We start from the raw sequence: 16,386 nt of genomic DNA on the forward strand, positions 1-16,386 counted from the left end.
CCCTAAGAGGTTAGGATCAAAGAAGGTGATGATTCATCTAGGTGGCCCAGTGGATAGAGCACTGGATTTGGAATCAGGAAGGCCTGAGCTCACATTGAACCTCAGATACTTACTAGCTGTGTGACACCAGGAAAATCACTTAGCTTCTGCCTGCCTTAGTTTCCTCATCTATAAAATGAGAATGAAAAATAGCCTCTACAGGGTTGTTTCAAGAATCAAATGAGATGACATTTATAATATGCTTTACAAAACTCAAAGCACTGTATAAGTATACCCACTGTCAGGCCTCACACTTTGCCTCGCATGTTTCTAATGCATTTATTATATATTACCTCTTCCTTTTTCCAAACACTGAGCTAGTTCTGGCAATTCTTGAGTCAACCTCATTATCAATGTGTACATCCCTGGAAAGTACACTACCCAGGAAGTGAACTTATCCACAGAATTCAAAACTTCTCCATTTGCTGTAACTGATGGTTCCATATATGGATGGGGTAGTGTTGGTTGATGGAGCACCTGTGTTTTCTTGGTGTTAATTGTTAAGTCAAAATTAGCACAAGCAGCAGAGTTAGACTGACTACCAAACTGAAGGTCTACAGAGCCATTGTACTGACTTCATTGTTGTATGTCTGTGAAACCTGGACAGTATACCAGTGCCAGGCTAGGAAACTGAATCACTTCCATTTGAATTGTCTTAGGAAGATTCTGAACTTCACCTGGCAGGATAAAGTACCAGACACTGAGGACCTTAATCAAACTAAACTGCCAAGCATTCAAACTCTGCTTCAGAGAGCGCAACTCCAATAGGATGGCCATGTTGCTCGAATGCAAAACATACACTTGCCAAAAAGACTTTTTTATGGAGAACTCATACAGGGCAAGTGTTCCAATAATGGTCAGGAGAAGTGAAACAAGGACACTCTTAAGGTCTCTCTTAAGAACTTTGGAATTGATTGTGTGGCATGGGAGACACTGGCACAGGACTGCTCAGCATGGCGGGCCCACATCAGAGAAGGTGCTGTGCTCTATGAGCAAAGCAGAATTGAGAGAGCTCAAAGGAAATGCCGGATGCGCAAATTTGGGGTATCCAACCCAAATGTTCACATGGACTATTGTGCCTGACCTGTGGTAGAGCATTGCAAGTTTGTATTGGTCTGATCAGCAACAGTCAGACACACTGAAACTCGACTCTAGCATAGTGATGTCATTTTGTTCCTTTTTGAGAACAAAGGACAACAACCAACCAATTATATATTTTCATTGTTATTATTATAATTGTTTGGGTATGTTATCTGATTCCTCTACTAGACTGTAAACACCATGAGGACAGGGGCTGCGTTATTTACAGTTTGTATCCTGCACAATGCCCATGCATGTCTTATATGTGCTCCATGCTTAGTAAGTACATTGTTGAATTAATAATGGTGGCAATTTGCATATGAGTCAGAACAGAATCAGAGGATGTTGAACCTGGAAGGGTAATCCAAAGTTTACTTTGGGGTTGAGGTAGCTGAGGCACAGGGATTGTTCATGATCAAACATTTAGGATGTAGTAGATCCAGGACCTGAACCCGTATCTTCTGATTCTCAACAGTAAATGCTTCAATGGATCTATGATCTCAAAAATGTGGGTATTCCCTCCATTGGTACAGAGCAAAACCTTCTCATCCTATGAGGGTTTCTAATGGAGGCAGAGTGATACAAAGGAAAGAACTACCTCTGGAATCTAGCACATAGCACAGTGTCCAACACATAGTAGGAACTGCAAAATGATTATTAATTGATAGAGTCAGGAGAGCAATATTCATGTTCTGCTTCTGACACTATCTGTGTGACAATGGGAAAGTCATAAACTCTCTGGGCCTCAGTTTCTTATCTGTTACCTGAGATCTTGAACTAGATGGCCTCTGAGGTCTCTTCTAAGGCCAGACTTAGTCTCATGATCATTAAAGTCAATTCAATTAAACCCTTATCAAATATCAACTAAGTATAAGTCATGGCTGTAGGAGATGGAAAAACAGAAAAAAATATTCTCTTGTCCTTGAGAAGCATGCATTCTAGTAGGCATACAGAATACACACAAATAAGTAAATGAAAGGTTATCAACCAGCACATAAACATTTATCAAGTGTTTAATTATGTGTTATGTGTGAGGTATCGTGCCAAACAGGGGTGATGTAAAGAAAAGCAAAAGACTGTCCCCTAAACCTCTCGGTCTAATGAGGGAGAAAATTGGCAAATAGCCATGTACAAACAAAAAATACATACATACATATGTAAATATACAATATAATTTATACATTGCTGTTTACTCATAAACATGTGTGAATATATATCCATACACACATAAACATACATGTGTATATACATGTATATATATATATATCATAAATTGAAAACTGGCAAATGGTTATGTACAAACTAATACATATATATGAAATATGATAAATAATATGTATATATTATTGCACATCTATCCGAATACATTTATATAGGATAAATATCTACAACACATATATCTATCTATATATTTGTCTATATAAATTAATGAACAAAGGGAAGGTACTAACATTAAGGGGAGTAGGGAAATGATTCCTTTCTTGTTTTAATTTTTTTGGAGGGGGGAAGGCAAGGCAATTGGGATTAAGTGACTTGCCCAAGGTCACACTCACTGCTCCACCTAGCTGCCCCAGAGAAATGATTCCTACAGAAAATAGAAGTTTAGCTGACACTTGAAGGAAGACAGAGAAGCTAGGAGGTAGAAATGAGAAAGTGGAGAATTCCAAGCATAGGGGACAGTCTGTGGAATTGGTCAGAGTCAGGAGATAGAGTGTCTTGAGTGAGAAAGATCAAGGAGTATAATGAATTGGAGAGCACCTGGAGAGTAGGGGCTAGGAGAAGAATAAGGTGTCAGACTAGAAAGATAAGATGAGGTCAAGATATAAACGGCTTTAAACTCCAAATGGAGAATGTTACATTTGATCTTGGATGTAATAGGGAGTCACTTGAGCTTAACTATTAAGAGGGCAACATGGTCAGACTTGTGCTTTGGGAAGATCATTCTAACAGACAAGAGGAGGATGGACTAGAATGGGGAGAGACTTGAGGCAGGGAGATGAACCAGAAGAGTGCACTGCAATAATTCAGGTATGAAGTGATTAGAGTCTTCAACAGGGTGGTGGCAAGTGGCAGAGAAGAGAAGGGGGGAGCATAGGAAGTATACAAGAAATGTTGCAAAGGTAGTCCAGGATGATGCCTAGGTTTATGGTTGGGTGACTGGGAGGATGGTGGTACCCTTAACAATGGAAAGTTTAGAAAATGGAAGAGTTTGGGGGGAACATAACGAATTCAGTTTCAAACATGTTTAACTTAAAATGTCTACAGGATATCCAGTTTCAGATGTCCAATATGAATTTGGAAATGCAAGATTAGAGATCAGAAGCAACAAAACTGGATTAAAAGATTTGAAAACCATCAGCATAGAGATGATAATTGAATCCATAGAAGCAGATAAGAGCACCAACTGAAAGGTATAGAGGGAAAAGAGGGCCCAAGACAGAGTCCTGGGAGATATTCACAATTAGTACAGATGATTCACCAAAGGATACTGAGAAGGAATGATCAGATAGGTGGGAGAAGAACCGGGAGAGAGTAATGTCACAGAAACCTAGAGAAAAGAAAATATCAAGGAGAAGCGGGTGATCTACAGTGTCCAAGGCTGCAGAGAAGTCAAGAAGGATATGCACTGAGGAAAAGTTATTAGACTTAGCTAAGAGATCATCGCTAACTTTGGAGAGAACAATTTCAGTTGAATAGTGAGGTCAGAAGACAAACTGCAACAAGTTAAGATGAGAGTAAAAAGAAAGGAAGTGAAGGCACTGATTGTAGATGGCTTTCTTGAAGCATTTAGTTACAAAATGGAGGAAAGACATGGGGTGGCAACTAACAAAGATAGATGGTTTGGAGAATGGCAAGACCAAAGAGAGTAGACCCAATTACTAGGTTCTTAAAATAGTCGAGGCAAGATGTGGTAAGAGCTTGAATTAGAGTAGTTAACGGCAGTATAAACAGTTTGATGCAGAGAGCTTGGGCAGGTCAACTTGACAGCTAATTGGTCATGAAGTAGAGTGAAGGCAAGAGAAGAATCTAGGAAGATCCCAAAATTGCTAACCCAGGAAAGTGAAATTATGGTGGAGCTCTCAATGGAAATATGGAAGTTTATAGAAGGGAAAGGCTATATAAGGAGATAAGATTTGGATATTATGAGTTTGAATTGTTTATCCATGTGGAATTATCTAAGCTGTAATTGAAGTGAACTATTGAAATTCTAATGTGATCAGGAGTTAGATGTACACATTGTCATAAAGATGATAATTAAATTTAATGGGAGTTGATAGGATTACCAAAGGAGATAATAAAGGGGGAGAAGAGGGCCCAGAGGATTCTTAGTAGACCCTTACACTAAGGAGACAATGTTATCACTATGTCTTTCTCCTCTGAATAACTGTCTAGTCATCAGTCAACACTGTTACATTCCAGAGTTTGAGGTGGGCCCAAAGTGAGCTTGGCATGACGCCCTAAAGTCAACTCAGCCCATATGTCCTTCTAGAAAGAGGAAGTGTTTGTACCAAAGTATCAAAATAAGACAAAGTAAAAATAGAAAGGACCTATTAACATACTTAATAATCATGTTTATCATATCTATCACTGTTGAAATGAAGGTAGTCATGCTGTGATTAGCCATGCTGAATAAAAACTGGAACTAATCACTGGACACTGTGATTATCAGTTACTGTTCACCACCTTTAATATCTCTATTCAGCTTCTCTCCTACCTAGGTTTACATGAAACTCTGAAACTTGATAGCTACATATCATAAGTTCTAAAAGTCATTAACAAATAAATAGGGTATAAACTGATGAAATAAGAACCCACAAGCTAAGATATTATAGTTCAAAAACAATTCACTATATTTTTGGCTAAAGGGAAAAAAAAATCTTTGAAATGTAGAAATATGTATGAGGTCTTTGCAGATGCAATTTACTATCTCTCAGTCATTGCTAATTCAAAATATACCACCAAACCTGGAATTAAAAGAGGGTTAGCAACAAAGCAGGTTAGGATGGATAGTCACTAACTTCTTGTAGAAATTACTGCAACTATGGTATGAGCCTGGACTTGTTTAATTTAACAGGTATTTATTAAATGCCTATTATGTTCAGAACTCTGTGCTAAAGTGATGCAAAATCTAGAACAAGACTTGCCATTTTGAGGTTTGAAATGATACATTCAATAGAGATGCATGTTTGTTAGAAGGCCCTAGCTGGCAAGATGGTGGCTGGAAAGCAGGGACTAGCATGAGATCCCCACCGAGTCCCTCCAAAAACCTGTAAAAAATGGCTCTGAACCAATTCTAGAACTGCAGAACCCACAAAACAGCAGAGGGAAGCAGGGCTCCAGCCCAGGACAGCCTGGATGGTCTCTGGGTGAGGTCTATTCTGTACAGGGCTGGGAGCAGAGCGGAGCAGCACGGACCAACCAGACCAGGAGCCAGGCGGAGCGTGCGCTAGCACCCTGAATCAGTGAGCTGCAGCAGTTACCAGACTTCTCAACCCACAAACACCAAAGACAACAGAGCAGGTTAATGGGAAAAGCTGCGGGAGTGGAAGGAGTTCGAGGTTCGACTACTGCCCTGGGGGCAGTGGAGGTGGGGCAGCTACAGAAGTACAGCTGCAGTTGCTTCCAGCCCCAGGCCCACCTGGTGGGAGGAATTAAGTGGCGGATCAGAGCAGGAGTGAAGAGCCTGCTGAAGATCTAAGTCCAGTCCGGGTTGGGGGTTCTTGGGGAAGGAGGAATGCTGGTGTGGCAGAGCTGGCGCATCCCCCCAAGTGTGGAACATAGAACTCTTTAGTCTACAAGCAGTCATACCCCACTGAAAAACTCAAGGGTCAAGTTAGTTGGCTGGGAATATGGCCAGGCAGCGAAAACGCACCCAGATTCAGTCTCAGACTTTGGATTCTTTCTTTGGTGACAAAGAAGACCAAAACATACAGACAGAAGAAGTTAACAAAGTCAAAGAGCCTACAAGGAAAGCCTCCAAGAAAGACTTGCCATTTCCCTCAACGGGAGGGTTAAGATATAATTACAGCTAACTATAGTGCACAGTAGTTTTTCTTGATATTTACATTAGAGAAGATTTAGAGAGGGCATGGTCAGTATCTTTATGTCTCTTAAATGCTTTCATGTGGAAGAGATATTAGACTTGTTCTGATTGGTCCTAGAAGGCAGAACTGGGAGTGCTGGTAGCAGTTGCAAAGAGGCAGATTTGGGCTTGATGCAAAGGAAAAAGAGTGTGGGTAACTAGGTGGTGCAGTGAATAGAGCACCGAGCCTGGAGTCAGGAAGATTTGAGTTCAAATCCAGCCTCAGACCCTCACTATCTATGTGACTCTGGGCAAATCACTTAACCTTTCTTGCCTCAGTTTCCTTATCTGTAAAATGAGCTGGAGAAGGAAATGGCAAACCACTCTAGCATCTCTGCCAAGAAAACCTCAAAAAGGGGACATGAAGAATCAGACATGACTGAAATGACTAAATAACATCTGTCTACAAATTCAACATCCTTTCTACTGCATTGTGTTGGATTCCCCCTTATTCAGGTCATCAAGGAAAATTTAGATGTCAACTTTCAAAGGCAGGGGTTTGCCTGGATATCCTCTGCAGATCCCTCAAACTCTGAAATTCTGTCAGTCAAAAAATCCAGAATGGTGTGGCAGAGACATCCTTGGTCACCATTCTCTTATATGTATTTTTTTCCATATTAGAATTAAGCCCTTTGAATAAATTCCAGTAGTTTCCTATTACCTCCAGGAATAAATACAAAATACCCTATTTGGCATTCAAGCCATTCATAACTGACCCCCCCACCCCACCCCCCGTTCCAGTCTTCTTACCCGGACACATACTCTTCAATTCAGTGACACTGTCTTCCTGGCTATTTATCTAATAAAGCACTCCATCTTTCTACTCCAGAGATTTTCTCTGGCTTTCAACTATGCCTAGAATGTTCTCTCTCCTCACCTCCACTCACTGACCTCCTCAGCTTCCTTTAAGTCTCAATCACAATCTCATTTTCTACAGGAAGTTTTACCCAATCCCTCTTAATTCCAATGCCTTCCTTCTGTTAATTATTTCCTATTTACCAAGTATATAGTTTGTTTGTTAGAGGCAGCTTGGTGGCTCAGTTATAGAGGCAGCCAGATCAAGCACCAGGCCTGAAGTCAGGAAGACCTGAGTTATCAGGCCTCAGATGCTAGCTGTGTGTCCTTGGACAAGTCACTTAAGCTGTTTGCCTTTATCTACTGGACAACGAAATGGCGAACCACTCCAATATCTTGGCCAAGAAACCCTATGTACAGTACTGGTTTGATATGGTCCAGGAGGCCATAAAGAATCTGATGCAATTGAACAACAACACAGCTTATCTGTAGGTGTTGGTTTGCTTGTTGTCTCCTCACTAGATTGTAAGCTCCTTAAGGGCAGGGACTGACTTTCGCCTCTTTTTGTTTCCATAGCACTTAGCACAGTGCCTGGCACATAGCAGATGCTTCATAAATGTTTAATGAATGAATGAAGTGTTTTCTTTACTTCTATATTTGTATCTCAAGCAGCATTTGACAGAGTAAACATTAAATTTTTTTTCATTTACTCATTCATCCATTCATTTATTTATTCATTTATTCATGCATACATTCACACAAATCTTATTAAGAGAGAAGCACAGGAGATAATGAACTGATAATAAAGAGAAGACTATGGTCCATGTCAAGTAATACCTTGTATGGTAAAACCAGGCTACAAAAATATGTAAAATCTATAATATGCAAATTAACAATTTTAATTTCATTTCTCCTTGGATTTGATGGCAGCTACCTGTAGCAATCTAAACTAACCTTTGTTAAATTATATCAAGCCATCCGGCCCTTTGTGTAGTAGAGGCAACTCTCTCTTTGGCTGTCAGGCCTCCCCAGGAGGCTCTGGCCTTTTGTTTAAATGCTAACACGGCTGGCATGAGATTAAGCCTGGCAATGTGACCCTGGAGTGCCCCCAAAAGTTACCCACTGCTCCTATATTGCAGAAAACAGGCTGTGCCACTCTAATCTCTTCCTCTTTTCTCAGTGGGCTCTATGTAAAATGACAGAAGTTATCCCATTAACCAAGGTTAAAATACATACAAGCACACACACACATACACACACACACATACATACAAGAAATAGAATTTGTAATTTTTAGGGATGCACAGTCTTTTAAAGTGATTCACTGCACAATCAATATACTGCAGCATGTTTTCTTAATGAAAATTTAAATATTTCACAGCTTACTGATTTTGTTTGGATTTTTTGCTTCTGCTTTTTCTCCATCCAACTTAAGACTAGTGTAAAAAGAAAGAATAAGTCTTTTCATAGGGTGAGAAAGAAAACATCAAATATATACAATGCACATTTGTATATTCATTATACGCATATGTACTTGGGAAAAAAGTTCTTCACATGGAGATTTAGCACAATGACAATTTCTATAGTTCAGTCTATTCAAGTCATTTCCTACCAACAGAACAATAATAAGGCAACACATGCAATTTTTCCTTATCCTATCACAGTATAGTGCTGACTAAATCAGGGTTTTCTTTGTCCTTTTAGAAATACTCATTATCTTCTCAGAGAACACAATCTGTGTTTATTTGCACAAAACTCCCAACACAAATGGAAATAAAAAACACATTATAGAAGAGATTAGAGAAAACTACAATATAATGTATGATTAACCATGTTCACTTGGGTACAAGCAGCAAACAAACACTGTATAGCCCTTACAATAGTTTTATCAACATTAATTTCTACATTCTGCTCATAAAAGCTCACATAATAGTTCTCTGATATGGAGGACTACAGGTTTAATAAAATTTCTTATAGAAACTATAAAATTACCTATTTATGGAAAGGAGAATATAAAGTGTGTTATGCAGACATCCATATTCTGTAGGATACAGGAAAAATTAAGTGCAAACTTCTGTTTTGTATCTGACTCATGCTTGTATTACATCTAATAACACAACGAACTAAGTAAATGTCTAGGGTTAATTCATTGTCAACAAGCAATTAGGAAGCACTTCCTCCATGTCAGGCACTGAGATAAGTGCTAGGTAAGGTGCCAGTGAAGGAACAGGAAATAACAACCCCCTCTAGCGACAGAAATACGCCTTCCTAATAAATAATACAGCAAGACACGGGCTAAAAGACAGAATTGTCATGTGGATTCAGAACTGAATGAATGACTGGGCCCAAAGAGTGGTCATTAATAGACATCTTGAACAGAAGAGTACAGTGAGGTGCCCAAATAATCTGTTCAACCATTTTATCTATAACCTGTCATCAGGTTCATAACCTTGGGTTCATTGTACATTCCTCCCCATTTCTCACCTATTCCCTGAAATCCAATCCATTGCCAAGAATTTTCAATTCTATATAGGAGTCTCCTGGAGTCAGCTCTAACAAGCTTGTAAGAACAGACTGTTAAACTTTCAATGTCAGTATTTTATATCTCAGAAATTGGCAAACACTATAAATCAGGACTTGATTTATTATTTTGATGATTGTCTAGACTTAAAGTGATGGAGAGAATGTTGGTACTCCAGATTAAACTTAAAAGTGTTTGTGTACATTTTTATTTCTCCCAGAGAGCCATTGTTAAACATTTCCCAGAACATCTCTAATTTTACTTGATATGATCTCTTGCATTTCTCCCCATCTCCCACTCACAATGCAACTATATGCTAGATTAGAATCTTATCACCTCCCACCTGGGCTACTACAATAGTTTCCTAAATTCTCTCTCTTTTAAATCCATCATCCACATAGCTTCCAAATGGATATCTCTAAAGCACAATTGTGACCATTTCACTACTCTGCTGTGAAAACAAAACAAAACAACTTTAGTGGCTCCCTTTTACTTCCAGAATGAAATATAAAATCCTACATTTGGTATTTATAGTCCTTTGCAATCTGGCTCCACCCAATCATTTCGAAATGATTTCTTATCATTACTTATCACTCTCCCTCACTAACTTTATTCTTCCATTTTTTAAAAATTCTAAACTTAGGAAACATCAATTAAAATGACCATTACTATATATACAACATAATAGAGAATATAATACGAGAAAGTGCAAATCTCTATTATCCACATCTTGTTTTTCTTTTCAAGTATATAATAAATTCAACATACTACTTTCAAAGCTGTCTTGCTTATTTGTGATTCCTTCTAGATTCCTTTCCATTCTCTTTTATCTATTTCAAAAACTTATTTCAATTGTCCTTTTTTAACTAGTTTTCTGCCCCCCATTCCTGTTTGCAACCCTCCTCCGAGAGCACCTCTCTATTTCTATCTACCTTTCAAAAAAATGAGAATGAAGAAAAGCAAAACCTTTGTAAAAAATATGTGTAGCCACACAAAACAAATTTCCACATTGGCTGTTTCAAAAAATGTATGTCTCATTCTACAACTTGAGTCCATCGCCTCTCTGTCAGGAGATAGGAAACGTATTTCACTTCCTCACTTGTCCTGTGTAGCTGTCCTTGGTAATTGCCTTGATCAGAGGTTTTAAGTCTTTGAAAGTTGATTTATCTTCACAACGGTGTTTCTTGTTGTAAAAACAGTTCTCTTAACTTCAGTATGCATCACTTCATATAAGCCTTCTTGGGTTTCTCTGAAATCACTCCTTTTGTCATTTGCCCAATAATATTCCAACCCTCTTCATGTTACAGGTTAAAACACTAAGATCCACATTAAAGGTCATATAGCTAACAAGCAATATGGCCAAAACTTCAAACCAATTCTTCTGATTCCAAAATCTGTTTTCTTTTACCATGTGAAAAATTGTATAAAACAGAAAAACCTCAAAAGATCCAGAGTTGTTAACTGCAGTTATTTAACAAATGCTTTGTGATGGAGAACAAAAGCTCCCACAACAGCAGCAACTTCTGTTTCTGACATAAAGATTTAAATATGATTTAGGAGACTATTATGCAATTGTTTTATTGAGTCCACTTCAGAACATACATCTTGTATGTTCCTAATTAATTTATAAATGGATGACTGATAAATGATAAGCCTATCACATTTAAAATCTTCCATTATTATTCAAATGTAATTATTTGAAATAAAATTTGTAGGAATAAATACCTTTTAACAGAAAATTCATTACTATAGAATGACCTTGGTCTCTACATAACTATTGCTAAATGCAGTTTTTATGAAATACTTAAAACTACATGTAGTTCTATGGTTAGAACTATTTCATAAAATTGCATTTTGTAACAATTATGTAGGTAGAATGGAAAAGAAAAGGTTAATTTCTGCTTAATTTTTTCCATTGAAAATTACTTTTGCCCATAAAACACAACCTTTATGCATTTAATTAAATTTAAATAGCGAATATGAAATATCTCATTTCCCTAGAAAAAAATCAACCTTATGGTTTTTGGTTGTCATCTTTCATTTTTAATGGCCTTCCTCAATACGGTCCTCTCCTGCAAAAATTCTGAAAAAGATCAAGGTTTCGTTATCATTTCAGTTGTGTGGCCATGCCTGACAGGTTGTAAGCAATTATCTATCATCTGTCCTCCCCAGATTCCAATGAAAATGAATGCTTCAATCTCAAGGGTTTCTTCTGTGGAAGAATACATTATTTTAATGTAGACAGCATAGAAGAGTGTGTGTGAGCGAATGAGTGAGTGAGTGTGTGAGTGTGTGTGTGTGTGTGAGTGAGTGTGTGTGTGTGTGTGTGTGTGTGTGTGTGTGTGTGTGTGTGTGTGTTGGAGGGAAACACTGAATTTAAGTAAAAGGACCTGGGGTCAAACCCCAACTCTGCAGCCTACTACCTGCACCACCTGGGGCAAGTTATTGATATCTCTTGCCTTCACTTTCCTTACATGTAAAAGGAGAGATTTGGATTAGATGAAAGGACAAGGTTCCCTAGAATGGCATCCCAACAAACAATCTTAACTCTCGTGGGACTCAGAATGAGTTCTAGAGACTGGTTTGGGAAATTAGCTCTACCACAGATGCTATAATTCACAGGAAATCTTTTGTTATTTCATAACAATTGAAATATCTTAATGTATCTTGACAGAATTTTTTTAAAAGACCAGAATGAAGCAAAATATAATATGATTGAGATGGTTTTGAAGTTAACAAGAAAACTTTGCTCTTTGGAGCTGAGGGAGTAAAGGAGTCAGGACCCTCCCTCTCGGTCTGCTCTTGGGATTCCAGAAGAAAAGATGAACTCCGTGAAAAAAGGTAAGAAAAAATGTTTTTGAACCCCACCACGTGTATTGCCAAGAGACAGCAGAGCAGGCCTTTGCTATAAATCAAATGAGTTTGAGTCTTCAGATAGGTTTATTTTAATAACTTTGCCAGCAGTCTTCTTTTGAAATTAATATCTGCTCTAGTGGTTTTCAGCTTTCCTCGTGTAATAATGACAGTTAATAGGGAAGCACTGTCATGTACCCTGACTAGAGGTAATGTCTCAGTGACAGCTGTGTGATCATTATAAGAAAGGTATTCCAAAGACAAAAGGAATAATTAAAATGAGCCACCAGAACTATCCTTGGATTTAAATGTTTAAATGTTTTAATTTAAAAGAACAATGGCTCCTTGAAGTACCTTCACAACCAGTACTGACAACCTGTCATTTATTAATCAGCATTAAATAACAAGAGTGAGGGTTTTGACGCTAAACAGAAGATTATGTTTGATGATTCTTAAAATAGAAAGCAGGTTCCTGAGCTGATGCTTCAAGTGACTGTAGAACAACAAGGGGCTTCTTGCAAATATTTACTTCATCAACTAAATGGTATTAAAAATTGTACTGGAAATGAGAGTGGGGATGGGGTGGAGTGGGGGTAAACAAGTACACCAAGGATGGCAAAACATGTATTTTGTCCTAGTCAATATAAAGTCCTAAAAAGGATTTGATATCATATGTCTAAAATCCAAACTTTATAACTCTCGACTGTTCTGAAATCAGACCCAAGAAACTGACTAACCAAAATATACACATTCTGTCAGCAAAAAAGAGGTTAAAATGCCACATGATGGTTAATTTATATTAAGTACTTCATCAGCCAGTTGCAAAGAAGTAGCGGGAAGGTTAGCACCTTGCGATGGGGAAACAGCTAAGAATGAATGGGTCCTGGGCATAAAGAGTTTAATGTTTTTAATAAGCTTAATATTTGTGGCTACAAATGGTATAAAATGCCCCTAAATTACAACTCAATCCCCAAAACTTGAGGCAGAGTAATGCCAAACAAGGCTGGTAGAATTTTAATTGGTATGTAAATAGTAAGCAGTGCTACAAGAATTTTATTCCAGCCCCTAGCTTTTCAATTATTTTTCCTCTCCATATATATTTTTTAAAAAATCCATTTTATTAATGCCTTTTGTCCTTACATTAGTTGCTTTCGATCCCCTGCAAACTGAAGCCTCCTTTGTGAGAAAGAAAAATAATTAAGTAAAAACATCCAATACAAAAATCTTGTCCGACAATACACTCAGTGTGGTGTTCTAGTTGTGTCCTATGTTTCTGCTGAGAAGGAGGTGGTAGATTTCATTATCTCTCCACAACTTTGACTGTTTTTTCCCTTACTCAGAATTCATCTTCCTCTGAGAGATCTTTAAATTTAAACTGTTGTAGTCATGAACACTGTTCTCTCAGGTCTACTTATTTTTCTCTGCATCACTTTATGCAATTCTTTCAATGTTATCTGAATTTCTCATATTCTTCATTTCTTATGGCAAAATAATCAATCAACAATCAATAAGCATTTACAAAGAGCTTGGTCTACATCACAAACTGTATAGAACCCTGGGGCTACAAATAGAAAGAAATAATCCTTGCACGTTTAAGAAGCTTACAAATTCTATTGCACTCATATAGTACAGTCTTGTGTTTTGGTTTTTTTCGGTCATTCCACAATTTATGAGCACCAGCTTTGTTACAGCTTATTTGCTACTATCAATGCTTCTATGAACAGTTTTATAACCCCAGCATCTGTTTTTGTCACTGGCTTCCCTGTCTATAATGCATCAAAGGATAGAGATGGTTTAGTCACTTTTCTTACATAGTTCCAAATTGAGATCCAGAAGAGTGGGGCCATTTCACAGCTCCACCAACAGTATAACAATGTGCCTGCCTTCCCATGGGCCTGCCAAAATCAAATGTTTCCATATTTTTCTTTCTTTGCCAATTTGTATGGAATAGAGTAAAAGCTAAAATTACTTTTTCATTTTGTTTAGTATTAATGATTTGAGGCATGTTTTCACATAGTCTTTCATAGTCTATAAATCTTTTGTAGAGAGTTTGTTCATATCTACTGAGCACTCTATCAAGGAATGGCTTTTAGGATTATCTATACGTACATCAATTTCCTGTAAGCTTGCCATTTCAGACTTTTATAAGAAATATCTGATGCAAAGACTTTTCTCAGTCTATGATTTCCCTTTAAATTCTTAGTTCACTGAACCTTTTTGGCAAAATTTTTATAATTTTACACGAAATATAAATGGTCTGGTTTTTAATAAACTGAGGAGTGCAAATTGTGGGGGTGGGGGTGAGGCTTCAATAAAAGAAAAAGTGTCAAGAAAGCCAAAAAGCAGTTTGGCAAATTAGAAATAGCAGTCAACATCACCTACTTTATTTTTTTTATAATCTCCCTCTATCTTTGGTTAAGACTTCTCCTTCTAATCACCATTATAAAAGGCACCTGATCATGTTTTTCTTTTTTATTTAATTTTTTTTGATGTGGATTTCATGTTCAGGTGGTATATCCATTTTGAGTTTATAGTGGTAGATGGTATAAGATATTTGTCTAAACCTAATTTTGGCCAAACATTTTGGGGTTGTCCCCAAAAGTTCTTATAAAAAAGGGAATCCTTCCTCCAGTAATTGATGTTCTTTTTCATTATTATTATTCTTGTTTCTTTCTTACCTGCTGTGTTTCATTGAACTATCTTTTGTTTTCTTTTAAAACTAATATCAATTATAAACAACCACAGTTTTTATTCTTACTGCTTTATAATGTAGAATCATTCACATTACTTCTCATTTTTTCACTTTGAGATTTTAACCTTGGGTTCTCCAAAATGAATTTTTGTATTTTGCCTAGATCTATAAATATCATCTTATCATGTCATGAAAATGGAGAAGATAATTTTATAGTTATAGATAGAAGATGTATTCTTCCCACCCAAATAAGTGATAATGGCAATAACAAAAGACCAAACAGCTTTCCTTAGTTGATACTAAAAAGCTCTGCACAATGTTAATGTATCTAGGCAATACATATGAATATAGATTAATTATCTACATATGCTGCATATCAAATCCTCATCAGAGGTAGATGATAGAAAGATTTTTCATATTTGACTATTTCCTTAATCTAGAGGCATTAATTTTATTTGTGCAGTCTTTTCAGCTTTATGTAATCAGCTATTTCTTTTATTTTTTGTAATTATATTTATTATGTATGTATGCGAAATTAAAACTTCACTAAGACTTTCAGGATAAACTATATATACATATATATGTATTTGTGTATATCCATACACATGTATATATGAAAATCAAAAGTCAATATAGAAGTGGTGAAATGATATGAATAAACAGTTCTCAAAGGATGACTTGTAAGCTATTAACAACAATATTTTTTAAAATGTTCCAAATCATTAATTATAAGAGAAATACAAATCAAAGCAACCCCAATGTTTCATTTTCCTCAAAATTGGCAAAGATAACAAAAGGTAGGAATGCCCAACGTTGGCAAGTTTGTGGGAAAAGAGGCACACTAAAGCCCCGTTGGTAGAGATATGAATTAGTACGTCCACTTTGGAAAGCAATTTGAAACTATCCAAACAGAATGACTAAAATGTCCTCATCTTTTTATGCAGCTATTCCCACTATACGGTCAATATCCCAAAGACATCATTGATAAGAAGAAAGTCACCAAATATACTAAAATATTTATAGTAGCACTTTTTTGTGTCAGGGAAAACTGGAAACAAAATAGATGCCTATAGATTGAGGGATGTCTAAAAAAATTATTGTGCAAAAATATAATGGGATATTAATGTGCGATAAGAAATTATGACTACAGAAAACATGTAAAAATTACATGATCTGATTAAGAGTGATATAAGCAAAGTGAAATTATAAAGAATAAATAGCTTCAAAGAAGGGGAATGAGGAGACACCCTCACTTCCTTTGTAGAGATGGGAAATCCAGAGGCATGGTACATTATATATATTTTCAGATTCCCGCCCCACCCC

This window comes from Trichosurus vulpecula, chromosome 3 (genome assembly GCF_011100635.1).
Source record: "Trichosurus vulpecula isolate mTriVul1 chromosome 3, mTriVul1.pri, whole genome shotgun sequence".
NCBI lineage: Eukaryota > Metazoa > Chordata > Mammalia > Diprotodontia > Phalangeridae > Trichosurus > Trichosurus vulpecula.